Source organism: Nelumbo lutea, chromosome 2, assembly GCF_056320005.1.
Source record: "Nelumbo lutea isolate HS-2025 chromosome 2, American lotus-T2T, whole genome shotgun sequence".
Taxonomy (NCBI): domain Eukaryota; kingdom Viridiplantae; phylum Streptophyta; class Magnoliopsida; order Proteales; family Nelumbonaceae; genus Nelumbo; species Nelumbo lutea.
In genome coordinates this window covers 4,857,903-4,867,894 of record NC_142685.1, presented here as the reverse complement: position 1 = coordinate 4,867,894, position 9,992 = coordinate 4,857,903, and positions in this window count along the sequence as shown.

Genomic DNA, 9,992 nt, shown 5'->3' with positions numbered 1-9,992 from the left:
ATTCGAGCCAAATACTTGGCTATTCAAGCTTAGTTGGCAAGTATAGTACCAAGCTCGAGCTTGAACTAGAGACTTGAGTTAGAGCCCGGCTCAATTCATAGCTCGCAAGTTTGAGTTCGTCTTAGCTCCAGCTATAAGCCAAGTTTTTTTTTTGAAAAATAAAAATTATACGTATAAAATTATTTTTTATTTTTTAGACAAAAAAATATTTACTATTATACATAAAAATAAAAATATTATTATATATATATATTTATATATATATAATAAAAATTATTTATTTAATACTAGACTCCCAAACCTCACAAGCTCGATTAACAAACAATCCTATATATCAAACTCAAAACTCAGTTTAAACCGAATCGAGCCAAACTTTTCATAAGCCGAGCTTGAATAATTTGTAAAAGGCTGGGCTCGTGGCCACCCCGTTTGTAGTGAGAATCTCTCTTCATGAAATAAAGCACGTAAATAGGATGATATTCTCAATACAAGGCTATAAAGACTGTTCGGACGGGCATTGCGTTGACGGAAACCGAAATCAACAGTATGCGGCTTGGCCGTGTGAACACGGTTCCTTCCAAATTCCAATTTCTAGGGACTGATAACGACCAGAACTAACAAACAGTTGTCCCTCTCTTTCGTAAGTGGTAATCCACACACGTTAGTACGCTACCGGACTAATCAGGCTGACGTGTGAAACCTACGTGGATAGAGCTGCTGCAGTGTATAGCGATAGACTCGATATTACGCATAGAGCTGCATAAGTGCGAACTTTTGGGTAAATTACACTCCACTCTGCAATTAGTTTGCAGCAGTGAGCCAGTGACAGTAATCTCCTGCACTTTTGCAACAAAGACCCTATACTTCTAGATTCCAGCATTTTTCCCCGTTTAGCATTCGTCAGCCATATTCTTTTAATCATTTCTAAAACATATTCCTATGTTAGGATTCCTAATGCGTATGGCACAGGATCAAATCCATGGAATTGCAAATTCTCTATGATATGGCTAACGGAGTGGGGCTCGTCACCCTAGGATTATTTCATGATACTATTTTTGGTCTTTTGTAATTTAGGTTGTGTTTGATTTTATTGTTGTTTCTTGCGTAGGATATGAACAGGTGTGAAATGAATTGTCATGTTACATGAACAAAAATGCATGTCTCAATTCTAAGGCCCTGTTCGATGCCTCTGAAGAGGTGTTGGGTAGCTAAAGTACAAATGGCTCTTATCACTAGTCTCCTACATGCATTTTTTTGGTTGAAGTGACAATTTATCTTTTCCACATCAACACCAAATGTTTAAAAAAGAAATGGCATTGGTACTAAGTACAACCTTTGTTTTTCTGAAATCCTAATTCTTCTTTATTCTTCTAAAACTTTGTCTAACAAAGTTCATGTTGAAAATACCTTGATATAGTTCCAACAAGCGGGTAGGTAAGGTCTCATGTTATTCACAGTGGAGACTTGGGATTTAATCCCGATTGCACTTGGATTGGGGGATGGGTTACCTCCGCTAGTTGTGTAGCCCTTTAAAAGAAAAAAAAAAAAAAAAAATCTCCTCTCAAAAGAAATGATCAAAACAGAGATGCATCCAATATAGAGGTGATCATTTCAGTTCGACTCAGAAATTTTAAGCTTGAGTTTAGGTTTTGTGTTCAGGCCCAGCCCGAGCCTAAGCCCACATTAGGCCCGCAAATTTTAGGGCCGAGCTTGGACTTAACACTTTATTAAACCCAATCTAGGCCTATTCTGGCCTACATATATTTAAACTTACACATTTTGTGTATAATGTATACATGCTATTTTACATTATATTATATATTTTATATATAAATATTACAACGTGACATGTATAATTTATATCATATGTAATATTTTATATTATACAATATATAAAATAAAAGTTTATATGCATGTTATATAAATATAAAATACTATAGATATATAATGTTTTATATATGAAAGACATTAGCCTGGCCTGGCCTGGGCTTGTGTAGACCTGGGCTAGGGCTTATGTTATAGACCCAAAACCCTGGGCCGGGCCGGGCCTAAGCTATAGCCCTTATCATAAGTGCAAAGCCCAGCCCAGCCCATGATCACCCCTAATCCAATATCAACAATTGGGTATTGGTTCATATGATAAGGGCCTGTTTGTTTCACTCTTACTTCTTAAGAGGAATCTTGCAACTTCAAAAGAAAAATGGTTGTTCGTTTCTTCTTATCTCTTATATTTTAAAGTTGAATCTTATATTTTTTGTTTTTCAATGATATCCACAGAACACAAAACACTTCCCCCTCCTTATAACTCAAGAGCCTCATATGCAATAATAATTATTATTAATTATAATTATACTTTAATTAATAACTAATAATTAATTAATACTTATTATTATAATATTTAATCATTAATCATTATTCATTTATTACTATTATTATTATTACTTGTTAAAAAATAAATATTAGTAATTATTAATCATTATAATAATTTTTAAATTTTTAATACTATTTCTTTATTGAATTATATAGACGAATAAAACCCCTCATATATGAGGTTAAAATGGATATTTGATAATTTTTAGAATTTAGAAATCATAACAATATTCTTTGCATTCAAAATTCAGAGGAAAGAAAAGTTCACCAATATCAATATACCTCTTAATGTAATTATTACACTTCAAATATCAGGCATCAGAGCAAATAAACATGCCACAATGCTTTTTTTCTTTTTTTTCTTTTTAACTTTATTAGTATTAGAGGGATGCTTTCTATCATCCCAAAGTTTCAAAACCCCAAACCTTACATGTATCGGTATTCATGCATCTCTTAACCACTAAATATGTGGTGTTATATATTGATATGTTGATCCTGGGAGGGGTGATCACACATAGCCATATTGAGGTAAGACTTAGAAGTTAGATCTGATCTCTGTTTTGAGACAAAACAAAATTCACGACCAAGTCTTATCATTGGTCATCTTCATTTACCCCTTCACCCCAAAGCTCAAACTATACAATTCTATTATTTCTAGGGTAAAAAACAGATTGATATCCTATACTTTAGGGGAATGATTGATAGGTACCCTTAACTTTCAATTGTAACACTTGAGTATCAGTTAAACATTATATAATACCAAAAATATCATTTTCAAGTATTTCTGAGATCACTTCCAAGTAATCGAACGTCTCCCCATGATGATGTTCTCACATAGACAGTAAATAAAATATTCAAAATTTTCTATCCCAACATTTTTTGGTGATAATTTTATTTCTCGTAAAAATACATGAAAAAGATATTTTCGACATTATATAATTGATGAGGGTAAATTTGGCCCTCCAGTGAAATTGTGACATGTGGCACCTCGTGACAACTAGGAAAACACCCAGCCAACAAACTTACGAAGTTGGTGACCCACCCAGGCACCAGTCTGGCCGGCCTGGCGTGACCTGCGCACGACCTACGCGACCTGGCCGACCTGGACTAGCCTAGCGCATGATCCGGCCAAGGCGCCCACCGACGAACCTAGCCTAGACACTGACCCGCCGACTGACACAGGCGCCAGCTTGACGACCTGATCTAGACACTGACCCGCCGACTGACACAGTCGCCGACCTGACAACCTGGCCTAGACACTGACCCGCCGACTGACACAGGCACCCCTCTGACAACCTGGCCCAGGCGCCGACCTGGCCGCCTGACACAAGCGCCAGCCTAACAACCTCGAGGAGTTCACCACCGTACCCCGGTTCTGACAAGATGCGACGAGTCTTACCGTTTGGAGGCTTTTCACCCACCTAACCCGCGAGGACTCCGGTATATAAAGACCTCACCCCCCAAAGGGGAGAGGGATGAAAAAAAGGGAAGTAACCCTGCTCTCTAGCTCTCTCATATTATCTTCAAAGCTCTCTACAATAAGAGTGCTAACTTAAGCATCGGAGAGCCCCCATCGGGAAAATACCCCCGGGACCTCTGATTCAGTTCTCGTAGGTCCTTCAGCTCCCGTCGCCTACGAAGAGGAGGAAAAGATGGAGTTCTCGGAGGTCCCTCAGCTCCCACCACCTACAAGGAGGAGGAAAAGATGGAGTTCTCGGAGGTCCCTCAGCTCCCGCCACCTACAAAGAGGAGGAAAAGATTTAGTTCTCGCAGGTCCCTCATCTCCCGCAACCTACAAAGGAAAGAAGACCACCTCATGCTGAGGGCAGTCGGATTGTGCCGCACTAGGGAGCTCCAGCATTCTCTGAGGCATCGGCCACCTAGTAGGGAGTTCACCCCCAGGCAGTTCGCCACCAGGGAGTTCGCCACCAGGTAGTTCGCCACCAGGGAGTTCGCCACCAGGCAGTTCGCCACCAGGCAGTTCGCTCCCAGGCAGTTCGCCCCCAGGCAGTTCGCCACCAGGGAGTTCGCCACCAGGCAGTTCGCCACCAGGCAGTTCGCTCCCAGGCAGTTCGCCCCCAGGCAGTTCGCCACCAGGGAGTTCGCCACCAGGCAGTTCGCCCCCAGGCAGTTCGCCACCAGGGAGTTCGCCACCAGGCAGTTCGCCCCCAGGCAGTTCGCCACCAGGCAGTTCGCCCCCAGGCAGTTCGCCACCAGGCAGTTCGCGCCCAAGCAGTTCGCCACCAGGGAGTTCGCCACTAGGGAGTTTGCCACCAGGAAGTTCGCCCCTAGGCAGCTTGCCACCGGGCAGTTCGCCACCAAGCAGTTCTCCCCCAGGGAGTTCGCCACCAAGTAGCTCGTCACTAAGGTACGCCACCACCGGGTCAAATAACGAGGTACTTCGCTAAAAAATTTTTACATCACAAAACATTGGTACGTGGCCGAAAACGGTTACATCAATTGGCGCCGTCTATGGGAACATGCTACAAAAAGCTAAGTTCTCATCTTGCCAAAACTAAGTCCTCACTTTTTAGAAATTGAAGCTATCGCTTTATAGTTTACATTTTTTATGAACTCAGAGACTATGCAGGGAGCTAACGGACTAAGTAGCTCTACCAACCTTACTTTCAATTCAGATAATGTCACATCAGTCCTCTCCGCAAGGTCCCCCCTACAAAGATGAACTCTTCGTGGCTTCCGCGAGAGTTGGTGGCCAACTGACTACATAGGCGCCCTTATTGGTCGAGCCTTCCAAGGCTCCCGTGTGAGCTGGCAACCTAAAGTTAGTAGTGTTGCCCCCGAAGGTCGAGCCCCTAGTAGCTTCTTGTAGGAGTAGGTGACCGGCATTACGAAGCTGATGTAGGCCAAGCCTACGGGCCACATCACTACTTAAGACCCGGTCGCCTCTCCGGCACGGGCAAAAGTAAAAAAAGAGTAGACTATGAGTCACTCCCAAAAGCCTACGGGCCACATTACTACTTAAGACCCGGTCGCCTCTCCGGCACGGGCAAAAGTCAAAAAAGAGTAGACTACGAGTCACCCCCAAAAGCCTACGGGCCACATTACTACTTAAGACCCGGTCGCCTCTCTGGCACGGGCAAAAGTCAAAAAAGAGTAGACTACGAGTCGCTCCCAAAAGCCTACGGGCCACATTACTGCTTAAGACCCGGTCGCCTCTCCGGCACGGGCAAAGTCAAAAAAGAGTAGACTACGAGTCGCTCCCAAAGCCTACGGGCCACACTAGTAATTGGATCAGCACTTACTAGCTCATCGACTTACGGGCCAAAAGAAATCTACTCCCTTCGCTGAGTTACTATCAGCTCGGGAGTGGGGGGGCTATTGATGAGGAAAAATTTGGCCCTCCAGTGAAATTGTGACATGTGGCACCTCGTGACAACTAGGAAAACACCCAGCCAACAAACTTACGAAGTTGGTGACCCACCCAGGCACCAGTCTGGCCGGCCTAGCGCGACCTGCGCGCGGCCTGACGCGCGACTGCGCGACCTGCGTGCGGCACACGCGACCTGCGCGGCGTGCGCGGCCTGTGCGACCTGGCCGACTTGGACCAGCCTAGCGCATGATCCGACCAAGGCGCCCACCGACGAACCTGGCCTAGACACTAACCCGCCGATTGACACAAGCGCCAGCTTGACGACCTGATCTAGACGCTGACCCGCCGACTGACACCGGCGCCGACCTAACGACCTGGCCTAGACACTGACCTGCCGACTGACACAGGCGCCGACCTGACGACCTGGTCTAGACACTGACCCGCCGACTGACACAGGCGCCGACCTAACGACCTGGCCTAGACACTGACCAGCCGACTGACGCAGGCACCCCTCTGACAACCCGGCCCAGGCGCCGACCTGGCCGCCTGACACAAGCACCAGCCTAACGACCTCAAGGAGTTCACCACCGTACCCCGGTTCTGACAGGATGCAACGAGTCTTACCGTTTGGAGGCTTTTCACCCACCTAACCCACGAGGACTCTGGTATATAAAGACCTCACCCCCCAAAGGGGAGAGGGATGAAAAAAAGGGAAGCAACCCTGCTCTCTAGCTCTCTCATATTATCTTCAAAGCTCTCTACAATAAGAGTGCTAACTTAAGCATCGGAGAGCCCCCATCGGAAAAATACCCCCGGGACCTCTGATTCAGTTCTCGTAGGTCCTTCAGCTCCCGCCGCCTACGAAGAGGAGGAAAAGATGGAGTTCTCGGAGGTCCTTCAGCCCCCGCCACCTACAAGGAGGAGGAAAAGATGGAGTTCTCGGAGGTCCCTCAGCTCCCGCCACCTACAAAGAAGAGGAAAAGATTCAGTTCTCGCAGGTCTCTCAGCTCCCGCCACCTACAAAGAGGAGGAAAAGATGAAATTGTCGCAAGTCCCTCATCTCCCGCAGCCTACAAAGGAAAGAAGACCACATCATGCCGAGGGCAGTCGGATTGCGTCGCACCAGGGAGCTCCAGCATTCTCTAAGGCATCGGCCGCCTAGTAGGGAGTTCGCCACCAGGCAGTTCGCCACCAAGCAGTTCACCCCTAGGCAGTTCGCCACCAGGCAGTTCGCCACCAGGCAGTTCGCCACCAGGCAGTTCGCCACCAGGCAGTTCGCCCCCAGGCAGTTCACCACCAGGCAGTTCACCACCGGGGAGTTCGCCACCAGGCAGTTCGCCCCCAGGAAGCTCGCCACCAGGCAGTTCGCTACCAAGCAGTTCGTCATCAAGCAGTTCATCACCAAGCAGTTCTCCTTCAGGGAGTTCGCCACCAAGTAGCTCATCACTAAGGCATGCCACCACCGGGTCAAATAACAAGGTATTTCGCCAAAAAATTTTTACATCACAAAACATTGGTACGTGGCCGAAAACGATTACATCAATAATGTTTAACACTTTAGCTATTGGATGAACCCAAATCTATACTTTTGAGAATTAGGGTATTCAAATATTACAATCGAAAGTTCAGGATACCTGTCACTACCCTCAAAGTATAGGATATCTATTATTCACCCTATTTTTTAAACAGGCGTCAGGGTGTGACAGAGAAAGTGCACTGAAGTCCACGCGGTGGAGTGTATATATCCGTAACATTGACCCCATACCTCCAAAATTGATTCCCAGAATCTTCTGCGAATACCGACATGTGAACCAGGCCACATGATCAATTACGAGTAATCACACCAATGTTTCATACAAAGGGGCCCTACACCATGGGCCTTGTGTATTGAAAACACTGTCATATTCACTTGTGAAGTGATTGGTCATATAGCCCAGTTTACACACTTATATACGTAGCATACTAGTATATCCTTGTTCCCAAAATGGAGAGGATGTCATGTGACCGTCTCAGTTGCTAGCTCATCGGCCTGAAAGTATACGATTCCAATTTACTCTTTTAATTTTTAATTTTTCACCTTAAAATCATCTCAAGCGGTCGGTATGCTTTTGGCTTTATTTGCCAAGATGATGACTTGCGCAAAACAAGTAATCTGGCTTTTTCAAGTTGACTGAGAAGTCTTTCATGGAGTCTTCGTGCTGCTAGTCTTTTTTTTTTTACAGTTCAAAGATTCCCCACTTTATGGATCTCTGATCTCTCATCTTTTATCTCCACTGCAAATGGACTTGCCTTTTGTTTGTGTATATAATCACAAAATCATGTAATGGTTGGTGGGTTTTGCTCATAAAAGCTGGCTCTGGGCAAGAACCCCTCATCTCCATCCTTTTTATTTTAAACTGTAATTAGCATTCAAGGTTCAAAGTATTGATAAGTATTGGCCCATATTAACTAATACATATTATTTTGGGATCTCTCTGGTATGTCGTTACAGTCAATGTATCGAAGTTCTGACTGGTTCAGGGGGTGGAGGAGCCTTAAACTAGCCCTCCTGAATCTGTTTTTGAAAAAAAAAATAAAAATAAAAGTAAAAACTAATATCAATGTTGCCTGATATGCCCCTACCAGCATGTCGGATATATAGATATTTTGAACCTTACTAGTATTAAAACTCTTATGGTGTCTACGATTTAATCTAAATTTAGTAAAAGAAGCAATGGAAAATAATATTAAGTGCATAACAACTAAGCTGCGAAGTGACTGGATTAAATATACTTGTTGCTTTGTCTTTTTTAGTGAAAAAGTTATTTGGGAGGTTAAAACAGCTTCCTTTGATAGGCAATTTGAAGCTGGATTTTTACTATACTTTTAAATATTTTATTATTTAATTATTTTATCCACTAAAAAACAGAGCAAGGAATCATTCAATTTAGCCATTTCACAAGCAACTATGAGACATATAGAGTGAAAAAAAATGATAATAAATATTTAGTATTAAAATAAACAAAAAGTCAATAGTCAATTCAGCTCAACCCAACAACCCTCCTTTATTTAAGCTTGTGACCAATATTGTAAGAAGTAAATGTCAAAGAAAACAAAAGAGAGAAAGCATCATTCATCACAAATAACTTGAATACAGACTACAGTAGTTGAAATTGTAGTAGAATCTTTATTTCTTTTTATGAGAAATCAAAATGAAAAAGATGCCAAGGATCCTAATAGCATGATCTTCATTCCATGCTAGCCATTGTGGTAACCAATTTTTGTAGAAAAGAATGAAAAGAAAGAAATTAAAGAGGGATTTGGCTTGCTATATAGAAGATGAGGTTAGACTGAGGCCTCAAGTAGCCCAATACTACAAACACAATCAAATACCAATAAAAAATACAAATCTTGCATCGGTGTCATCAACAATTTAAAGTTAATATTAATAATGTTTACTTTAAATACAGGTTTTTTGGGCTCAAATTTTCGTTGATTTAGAGGAATATGTGATGGGCCCTTTCAGGTCCAAACTGACTCAGCCATGTGGAAAATCCCTTGGTCGTTCAGAGTTCTAATCTGAACAACTCGACTAGCAAGCTAAGCTTGCTCTCAGAAAAAGAAAAAAAAAGGTGAATTATTGCGATCTTTATTGGGATTCCAGACTAGGATAATGGAACTAATTACACGGAACTGATGGAATGTATTTTGTCAAATCTTAGTTTCCCCTAATGAGATATGGGATGGGATGGGATCATGGGATACTCAACAATCAACATGCTCTGAGCCTCTGATAAACATTTTTTTTTATATATATAGAAAACATGTGTTCCCGAGGGGAATTTTCAATTAATCTGCTCAGAATATAAATCCAGCAACACCCGACTTATTTACTGCCATAACCACCACCTGGGGGAGCGGGGAATCAATCATCCACCGCAAGTCTGTCCCACGTGTAATGCTCCCAACAATATAGAATGGTTGGTCCCACGGCTTCATCCAAAGGAACATTATCCTGCGTAGATGAGGGGAATGATTCCAGAACGTGCCTATCCTCCTCACTCCAATCAATCACCATATTTATTTTATAGGTGCTAAGAATAATATAATAACACTAAGAACCATGAAAATGGTTGCACTGTGTTTGGGTTGAATGATGATTCGATTGCTCTCTGATGATGCCTTATTGTGAACCATCAATCGTGAAGAAACTAATTAAAAATTTCTGCTTTACTCTACCATCTGGATTAATAAAGGGTCAAGATTCTTTCTACAAGAGCGGACAAGAATTTTCTTCACCCACTCTCGCATT